The sequence below is a fragment of the Delphinapterus leucas genome, chromosome 12 (genome assembly GCF_059928025.1).
Source record: "Delphinapterus leucas isolate spDelLeu-1000000601 "Yukka" chromosome 12, BTC_Dleu_Yukka2, whole genome shotgun sequence".
In the NCBI taxonomy this organism is placed as follows: domain Eukaryota; kingdom Metazoa; phylum Chordata; class Mammalia; order Artiodactyla; family Monodontidae; genus Delphinapterus; species Delphinapterus leucas.
Window position 1 is genome coordinate 21,874,536 of NC_143140.1, and position 10,339 is coordinate 21,884,874.

A 10,339-nucleotide genomic window follows, 5' to 3' on the forward strand; every position below is an offset into this window, starting at 1 on the left:
ATCCTGGAGATATAATGGATTGCTTAGAGAATTAAATGAAGATTTGAAAAATCAGGCCTTAGGACGGACAAAACTTGAGAAGCTACAGGGACTTCAGCCTCAGAAATCTGAGACCCAAACCTCTGGGTGCTGCTTTTGGACCCTGTGGGTGCCCTCTTGAGAGTGGAAATGTCCGGAGAGCATCTGATTAGCTGATCTGAGCTCCTGTACCCACCTCTACATGTGTGTTTGTATCTGAGAGAAAGAGAATTTGTATTTTTATTTTGTGAGGGCGAGGAGGGTGACTTACTGTGGTTGACAACCCCAGCAGAACCATATATACAATGGAATATTAGCCATAAAAAGGAATGAAATGGGGTCCTTTGTAGAGATGTGGATGGACCTAGAGACTGTCATACAGAGTGAAGTAAGTCAGAAAGAGAAAAATGAATATCGTATATTAATGCATATATGTGGAATCTAGAAAAATGGTACAGATGAACCGGTTTGCAAGGCAGAAATAGAGACACAGATGTAGAGAACAAATGTATGGACACCAAGGGTGGAAAGCGGTGGGGGGTTGGTGGTGGGATGAACTGGGAGATTGAGATTGACAGATATACACTAATATGTATAAAATAGGTAACTAGTAAGAACATGCTGTATAGAAAAATAAAATAAAATTCAAAAAATAGTATATTCAGTAACCCTAAGATAATGTTTTAATGCTTAATTTTTTGTCTTAGTAAGATTTAGAAAATCTAATAATAAAATTCTTTAAACAAATTGTTTTGGGAATTTCCGCCGCGTTTATGGTTGCATGGTACGTGGGTGTTGCTGTTTACGGACTGGAATGTAACAGGCACCAGAGGGTTCCTGCTCTGTCCCCTGGTCCTGGAACTTGCGACCAAGGTTGCATGTCCCCATATCCTTGTTGAATGGAGAGAACTGAACCAAGCTTCATTGCTGCTAGCCCCAAAAGCATTTGATTTGTCTGTGAGAAGCTGAAAATCATCTTTTAGAAAGTTGCGCTTCGATTCTCTGCCCCCTACCCGCAAATCCCTTAATTACGCTGTAGAAGTTGGGGCTTTTTGAACATCTCTCTCACAATCTGGTGCTGACTTAACTGCATAATGACTTTCTATTTCACTGGTATTCAAAGCTTTCCTAAACTTTGGAAGAGCAACCCATACCTTGGGCTAGGCCCAGGTCACTCTTCTCTCTCTCTCTCTTTCTCAAAGACTGTTATGGCCTCAGGAACCAAGAGAAGTGGTTTTCTCTTAAAACAGTGTCTCCACAAAATACCAAAGCAATGAATCTGCTGACTGCCAAAGCCAGATATGTCAGGAAAAAAGATGAGGGCAGTAATAAGCAAGTTTCTGCCGATTCTGCTCACATATTTGCAGCTGGAGCGGCTAAGAAGAGATAACAGATGAATCCTCTGAGTAAAGAGCACATCTTGCCACCTGTGAAGAACATTATTCAAGTCCTGACAAAACCTTTGAATTCAGAAGAGTGGGATAAACTTAAGGAAGATTTCAAAGAAAAGGCTAACTTTGAAAATTGGATCATTTCACAGATGGTTAAATGCCATATTTCTGTAGATGTGGCCAAATCTGTGCTGGCACAGATAGCTGCAAAAAACAATGGTATTGTAGGCTATGATTTGCTGGTCAAGTATTTGTATCTCTGTGTTTTTCATAAGCAGACATCGAAATTATTGATGTCTATGAAATCATGAAAGCCAGATACAAGCGTTTAGAAGCTGGAGCGTACACTCTTCTCATCCAGGGATTAATCCATACAGACAGATGGAGAGAGGCCTTGCTGCTGTTAGAGGACATCAAACAAGTCATGATTCCTTAAAAAAAGAACTATAGTGACTGTATCCAGGGAGCCCTCTTTCATCAAGATGTAAGTGTAGTTTGGAATTTGTATTAAGAGTTGTTAGGTCATGATATTTTTCCTATGTTGGAAACATTAAAAGCCTTCTTTGATTTTGGAAAAGACATGAAAGATGATCGCATTCAAACAAACTACATGACATTCTGTTGTATCTAAGAAATAATCAGCTATATCCTGGGGAGTCATTTGCACACAGTATAAAAGCATGGTTTGAAAGTGTTCCTGGAGAACAATGGAAAGGACAGTTCACCACAGTCCAGCAAAGTCGTCAGTGTTTGGGCTGTGGAAAAACTGTAGAGTCGATTCACCTGAGTTCAGAAGAGTATGAATTTCTCAAGGAAAAAATCATGAGGGATGTGATAGATGGAGGTGACCAATACAAAAAGACAGCACCTCAGGAACTTGAGATTTCAGAACTTTGTAAAATACTGTCCTCCTTTTGATATTGTCATTGATGAGCTCAATGCTGCCAAAATGTTTCCTAAAGCTCGTGAATCTCAAGTTCTCTTGGATGTGGTCTCTCAACTAGCCAAGCAGAATCTTCAAGTGCTGGTCCTGGGCTGGAAGCATATGTTAATGCAGAATTCCTGGTGGAGGAAGAATGATATGGAAAATGTGCAAAAGCAAGCCAGCTTTTTTTTTTTTTGCTGACAACATCTCAGAGGATGTCGTTCCTCCTGTATGCCACACTGCACTCAGGGAACCACTGCAAGTTTATCACAAAAGATCTGATGCGGGACCACAAGGCCTGTGTTCCTGATGCCAAGACCCAACACCTGTTCTTTAAGTGGCAGCAAGGACATCAGCTAGCAATTGTTTGTAGGCATCCGGGATCAAAAATAACTTTTCAGCATATTCTCATCTTTGACACCATGGTGCAAACAACTGGAGACTCGTGGCACATACCTTACAATGACGACCTGGTGGAAAGATATTCCTACGAAGTGCCAACCAAATGGCTTTGCCTTCACCAGAAGACATAGACTCGTACCCCCATGCTAAACTGTGTTTGGGTGTCCTCCTAGTTGGCATCAGAGCTCTTAAGTTGATGCTTGTTTAGAGTATTGCTTCTATCCTGTTTGTCCTGTTTGGTCCAGTTGGTTTGCATATCAATAAATTGATTTTTAATAAAAAAAAAATTTTGTGGGGAGGACTTCCCTGGTGGCACAGTGGCTAAGAATACGCCTGCCAATGCAGGGGACACAGATTCAAGCCCTGGTCTGGGAAGATCCTACATGCCATGGAGCGACTAAGCCCATGCACCACAACTACTGAGCCTGCGCTCTAGAGCCTGCGAGCCACAACTGCTGAGCCTGTGTGCCACAACTACTGAAGCCCACATGCCTAGAGCCCGTGCTCCACAACAAGAGAAGCCACTGCAACGAGAAGCCCGCGCACCGAAATGAAGAGTAGCCTCCGCTCGCTGCAACTAGAGAAAGCCCGTGCACAGCAACGAAGACACAACGCAGCCAAAAATAAATAAATAAATAAATATATATATATAAATTTTTTTTGAAGACAATTTAAAATTTAAAGGAAACGAAGTGCCTGTCTAAAGAAGAATTGGAGTGGGCTGCTTAGAAAATCCTCAGCTATTCTGAATTGCTCTCCTTTAAAGTATATCCCATAGAAGAGATAATACTGACCAACGCTATTAGACCTATCTGAGAATAGGCCATAATTTTTACCTTTTTTTCCTCTGTTTCTAAGACTATATGGAATATTTGAGGAGAAGATTGCCCTCTGCCAAGAGGAATATGAATGGCATGGTAGAGTATTATGTAGGTAACACATTCTATATTAAAGTCTTATATCCCTTTAAATATTTCATAAGGTTCAGTAAAGTGTATTCTTTTGGGAACTGAAACATTATGAAGTACCTAGAAGCAATCCTGCTTGTCAGATCAGAGAGTTGAACTTTAGCTTTTTGAATGCATTTAATTACCTGTGGAAGCATTTAAACACAGTGGACTTAGAAAATGATCACATGGAAAAAAAATGTACATATTTTGATTTCTTCATTTTTTTATTGAGATAAAATTCACATAACATAAAATTCATCATTTTAACCATTGTAAAGTACACACTCCTGTGGTTTTTAATATATTCACACTATTGTGCAACTATTGCCACTAATTCTCAAACACTTCTATCACCCCCCAAAATAAACTCTATTCCCAATGCTTCCCACCCCCATCCCCTGGCAACCACAAATTTACTTTCTGTCTCTATGGATTTGCCTAATCTGGACATTTCATATCAACTGAATCATACAATATGTACCCTTTTGTGTCTGGCGTCTTTAACTTAGTATAATATTTTCAAGATTTATCCAAGTTGTAGCATGTATCACTACTTCATTACTTTTAATGACTGAGCAATATTCTGTTGTATGTACATTTCATTTATTCATTGATCAGTTGACAAACATTTGAGTTGTTTCCACTTTTTGCTATTATGGTTAATATTGCTGTGAACATTCATGTACAAGTTTTTGTGTGAACATATGTTTTCAGTTCTCTTGGGTATATACCTAGGAGTAGAATTGCTGGGTCATATGGTAACTCTATCTTTAACTTTTGGAGGAAATGTAAAATTCCACAGTGGCCAAACCATTTTACATCCTCACCAGCAATGTATGAGGATGAGGTTCCAATTTCTCCATAATCTCCCCAACATTTATTTCTGTTTTATTTTATTTTAGTTAAATTATAGCCATCCTGGAGAATATCTCATTGTAGTTTCGATTTGCACTTCCCTAATAACTAACTAATGATGTTGAGTATATGCAAATGAAGCAACAAATATAATTGAACAGAAAACTCAAGCAGTGTATATAAATTAACATTATGATGCAAACATCATGTCAACATGCTGCAATTTCTAGTCTGTAACATTTATGTGTGTATCTCCTGTAGACCTCCAATTACATATATGAAGATAGTCTCATTAAAGCGGGCCTTAGTGTCTGGGATTTTCAGCTCACTGTGACACAGACCTGAGTGACTTTCTGAAAAGAGACGGATCTTGCAGGAATTGTTAGAAGCCATCTCAATACTGAACACAGGAAATGTCCCAGACATAAAAAGTGGACTGGATGGCTGCATTCAATAACTCTTGATGCTCTCTTTATAGTTTTTCCCCTTCTTCTCTTCCTGACTGGGTGTCGGCTGTCACCTGACTTTTCTTTCTGTTCTGAGTGTAGCTGTCCACTTTCAAATATGGGCCCTGAAGCTCTATTCTAACAATCTGTTGAAAAGTTGTTTAAAATAATAGCAAATAGAGGCCGAGTGGTTTCCTTGATAAGATTACATTAGGGCTTTAGAAGATGGATTATGCAATGACTGTTTTGACTGTTTAGTTATTTCTCCCTTTCTGTTACTAGTTTATTTTTGGAGACCTGACACCGGGTATTTCATTGCAAATATTCCAGTGAACTTAGTGTTTAAAAACACCTACTAGTGTGGACTTTTGACACCTCACGCTTTTATGAAGCAGGCTTTTTAGACTATAAACCAGGAGTATTTAACTAGGGAAATTTTCAGACAAGGCTAAGATGGTCTGATGTCCCAGCAAATGTTTACTGTGGTGCTACCTAGATGATCAGATGTCTGTCTTGAGTTTCATGAGCCATATGGTGTTAATTACCACTTTTAGCAGATGTTTGTTGACAGTTAATATACTCAGTTGTTACTTGTTCTTTTCAGAAGTAATTATAGATCCTGGTTGCACTCTTAAAAAACAGCACATACAAGAGCTGTTCTCACCTTTTAACTACCTGCACCCCCCAGGCCCCCCTAAGATGGATCTGAGTTGTGATAAATGTTACTTTGGGGTTTAGGGTAATACATTTTCCTATCCATGCATACTTGTAACTACTACATTAAAATAGGATACAAACACTTTTATTTTTCCTTACTCAGGTGTAAACAAGTCACTTATGTAAGTACTACTGTTTATCTTGGTTGTTTTGTTCTACTGCCTCTTTGCTATGGATAGTCTGTGATGTCTATATAGTCAGTTTTGGGAAGGTTCATTTTCTTCTCTGAAGAAAAATGGTGCTAATGAATGATTTAAGAAAACTGTATTTAAGTAACATTATTTATAGTAAAGCTACTTTGTTTTATCCTACACCATGGTCAGGCTAATACTACCTGATATTTTGTTCCTACACTCCACCCCCTTATCCAGAAAACTACCAGCTCTTATTGTGATGATGGTGGAAAGAAATGATAATGATGCTTTGACTCATTAGTTCTTCATTTAATGAAGTCAGATAAAAATGGTAAGTAACGTAAATCATGTCTAAACAATTTAGAAAGTGTTATCTCCAAGGGAAATAAAGTCCTTTGGCAATAATTTACAAGCTGTGTGGAGAAGATGCTATGAATAACAGATTGGCACATGAAAATTTTATTTTCCAAAGGGTTACACCTCCTCCCAGATTTCTATACATCTGTTTCTTTCTAAAGTTCACCTGATCACATGCACAGGTTTCAAAGTATGTATGATTACTAATCTCGTTTGATCTAGAGATTGCCAAACACAAGGATTGACGGACATCTCAAAGATCGAAGGTCTGAACAAGGAGTGAGTATGACTTGGAAGAGACTTAGGAAATTATAAAGTCATGCAAAAATAGTGAACTTGAAGAATGGGTAAGAGGGAAAGCCATCGGATTGAAGAAATATTGTTACCATGCACAGAGAGAAAGAGAGAGAGAATTGCAAGAAGGGTGAGATGCAAAAGCATTATTGTGTGTGAGTAGATGTAGGTGAAAGATAAGGAGAGAAAACAAGTTTCTCTTACCTGAGTTGTCCGTCATTGGCCTAAACTGGTTCTTGGTGTTATTAATAGTGAAGGCTAACTTCTTAAGGAATTTTTCCCCGCTGATACTTAGACCGAAGTTTTTTTTTTTTTTGATTTATCTTCCATTTGCATGGAAAATTCATATAATCTAGTTATGTTTTATTTATAAAAGCTTGAAATCTTTGGGAACAACATTTCCTTTAAAGAGTTTAGTTATTAATAAAAAGTAAATAATGAAACAAATTGTTGCTGTTTCTTAGACAGTTCGATAGCTTTTTCCAAGTTAAAAATGTGATCTAATATTGTAAAGCCAGTGTAAATACATGTACCAGACATCAGCAGGATCTTTGCTTTTACTGAAATGATATTGTGTGTAACATTGCCCTCTAAATCTACACCACTGATTGTAACTGCTAGAGCTAAGGGTGTCTATAAGGATTCATTAGAGTTTTAGGAAGGCAGTATATCACACTGGTAAAAGTATATACTTTGGCATCAGACAGCCTTCAGTTCAAATTCTGATTCAGTCATTCTCTATCTGTAACTTTGAGCACATTACTTAGTTTCCTTAAACCTTCATTGCCTACTTTGTAAAAAAAAAAAAAATGTATATATATATAAATATATATATATATGATGCTTGTAAAGCATACACAGTTCCCTCTGTATGGTGACTGTTCAAAAGTGTTTGTATTATGATGACTATTATCATCCTTTGTCTTTCCTCTTCTGTTACTTAAAAATAATTAGTAATTCTCATCTTTCACTTTTCTCATCTGCTTCTCTTGACACCTCTTTCTTCTCATTCATATATCATTATTTTTTGAACATTTTTATTGGAGTTATAAAACATTTTCATTGGAATTATAAAACATTTTTATAATTGCTTTACAATGGTGTGTTAGTTTCTGCTTTATAACAAAGTGAATCAGTTATACATATACATATATCCCCGTATCTCTTCCCTCTTGCGTCTCCCTCCCACCCTCCGTATCCCACCCCTCTAGGTGGTCACAAAGCACCGAGCTGATCTCCCTGTGCTATGCGGCTGCTTCCCACTAGCTATATACCTTACGTTTGGTAGTGTATATATGTCCATGCCTCTCTCTCACTTTGTCCCAGCTTACCCTTCCCCCTCCCCATGTCCTCAAGTCCGTTCTCTAATAGGTCCGCATCTTTATTCCCATATATCATTTAGCAGGACTTTGAATGAAATAGATTTATCAATTTTAGAACCACAGGACTTTACTCTAGATGTCTGGCAAAGAAAAGGGAGCTGTTTCTATGGAAAATATCACCAAATTTCAGTCCCAACTGTTGTTTCATTCACAGTGGCTGATATAAAATCAAAACTGAGACATGAAAAGAAGTAGAAAAATATTCATAATAAATATAAAAAATATGAGCACACTCACAAAGATGTTGGAATTAGTTTTTATACTGCACATATATTATGAATTAAAGTGGACCTTTTAAAAATAATTAACCATATAAATATTATTTAAAAGCTGTTTACCTAAAAATTACATAAACAATATCTAAATGACAGGTCTAACTTTTAATAATAATATTGATAGTAATAATAATAATACTCAAAGACTAAGAAACAATAGTCTTTCTAGGAATAGCACTAGTTGTAATATAATTAATAATACAGTGATATAGAAGCGCAAGAAAATTGTATAGAATCTTGTAGGTATTTGTTGTAGCCAAAACATTAATTTAATATTTCATGATAGTTTGTATATGAACATATATACATGAGTATTTTCTTCAGTATTTAAAGGAAAAGATTGCTTTCCACAGACCTGTATGAATCTGTGTATGCTTCATGTTCTGTTAAAAGCAAACACAACCATGAAGAAAATTTCACTGTTTAAATCTCAAGACTGCTTGCTTGTTTGGTTGTTAAATTCCTTGCTATAATATAGACCAATTTAGTGTTTGCAACGTTCCAGGGTAGTTTTCTGCAATGACTAGGATTTCTTAATAAATAGTAACCTGGAAAAAAATGTAGGAAATGTTATAGGAAGATGATAAGTGATAGTTTGATAAAGGCATTACAGGAAATGCTGCTGATTCCAGGAGGCAAGAGAGAATGACAGGGCCAGCTGGGGTGTGGTAAAGTAGCATCAGAAGTTCTGCCACTTTCTCTATGTATGATCTTGGGAAGGTCCACCTACCCTGGAGCCTCAATTTCCTTATGTGTAAAATGGGGATAATAATACCTGACCCCCAAAACTGTTATGATGATGGCATCGGATTGCATTTGTAAGTAATTTAATAACAGGGACAGGTACACACACTAGATTCAACCAGTAAAGTGAAAATTAACCTTTCCACTGAAATGGGATTATAAGAAGTTCTATTGTTTCCATCCTGATTTACTTAATCTCTCTATACAGATGAGCAGTCCTAAGTGAGCAGTTTACTTAAGGAAAACTTCCATGGAAAAGTCATTTCTCTGTAACGTCATCCATTAACATGAGGTTGCAGCTCTGGCTTTTCAATGAGGCTTTGCTATTGGTTTTATTGATTATTAGTACATGCTTTTTCCATATTAAAACCTATTTATTATTTTCCCAACATGTAATCTGTTTTGATAACTGAGGTGAATCACAAAATTTTTGAATAAGAAATGAGCTTCTACATTCAATTTCTTAAACAAACCAGGCATTCAGCACACAAATTTAATGAAGTTATTTGCCTAGAGGCAAATCAATAATTAATTTCCCCACTCAAAAGATGTGACTTGGGTGTTTCCCTGAAAGCATGCCAATTAAAAATAGAAAAGCCAGGCTATAAAAAGTATATATTTATTGACAAGTTGGAAGATGTTGTCAGGCTCTTTTATAAGCTCTCTGAAGATTATTGCTTTATTTGAAAAGAACTTTTAATGACCCTTGATCAGGATGCTGAAGTCTTAGCATTATATTCCTACTTTGTAATACACACCCAGCTCACACTGATAATTCCCCCGTAGTTGTGGTGATTAGGGAGAATCACAACAGACGATTGATAAACTTGCTGTGAGATGACTATGGTGGAAAGAACGGCTCTGAATTATTCTAGTTAATTTAACCCCATACTTGAGAGAACCAGTGACACTGGTGGCTATGAAGTATTTGCTAATATAAAATGATAAGTTTTAGCGCATGTTCTTAACAAACCTGAAACTGAGTTGGGAGAGTGAGGAAAATTCGACTTGTATTCAATTTAATTTCCAAAACTATGAGTTTATCTGAAGTATTATGCTAACAATTATTTTCCATCTGCTCACTCTGTTCTGGCACCACTGGCCTCCTTTCTGTTCTTAAATAAGCCTCGGAGCCTTTGCACTTGCTATGGCCTCTGCCTGGCCTGCTCTCCTCCTGTATATTTGCACTGGCCCCTTTCTTTACATCCTTTAAGACTTTGTTCAAGGTCATTTTCTCAGAGTTGCCTCCTCTGATCCCTATACTTAAAATTACACACCCCACTGCTCCCAATCTCCCTTAGTCTGCTCTGTTTCTTTCTAGAGCACCAATCTAATTATCTCCCGAAGCACTATGTATTTAGAAATACTTATTTGTTTATTGTTTTCTCCTCTCTCCCATCAAATGTAGACTCTAGGAAGCCAGGGAATTTTATTTGTTTTATCCAATGC

At 37.1% G+C, this 10,339-nt stretch overlaps 1 pseudogene; it reads left to right on the forward strand.

Annotated features, from left to right (window-relative positions):
• The first annotated feature begins 262 nt into the window (after positions 1-262).
• Positions 263-8,193, forward strand: LOC149747845 (mitochondrial ribonuclease P catalytic subunit pseudogene; annotated as a pseudogene).
• The last annotated feature ends 2,146 nt before the right edge of the window (positions 8,194-10,339 follow it).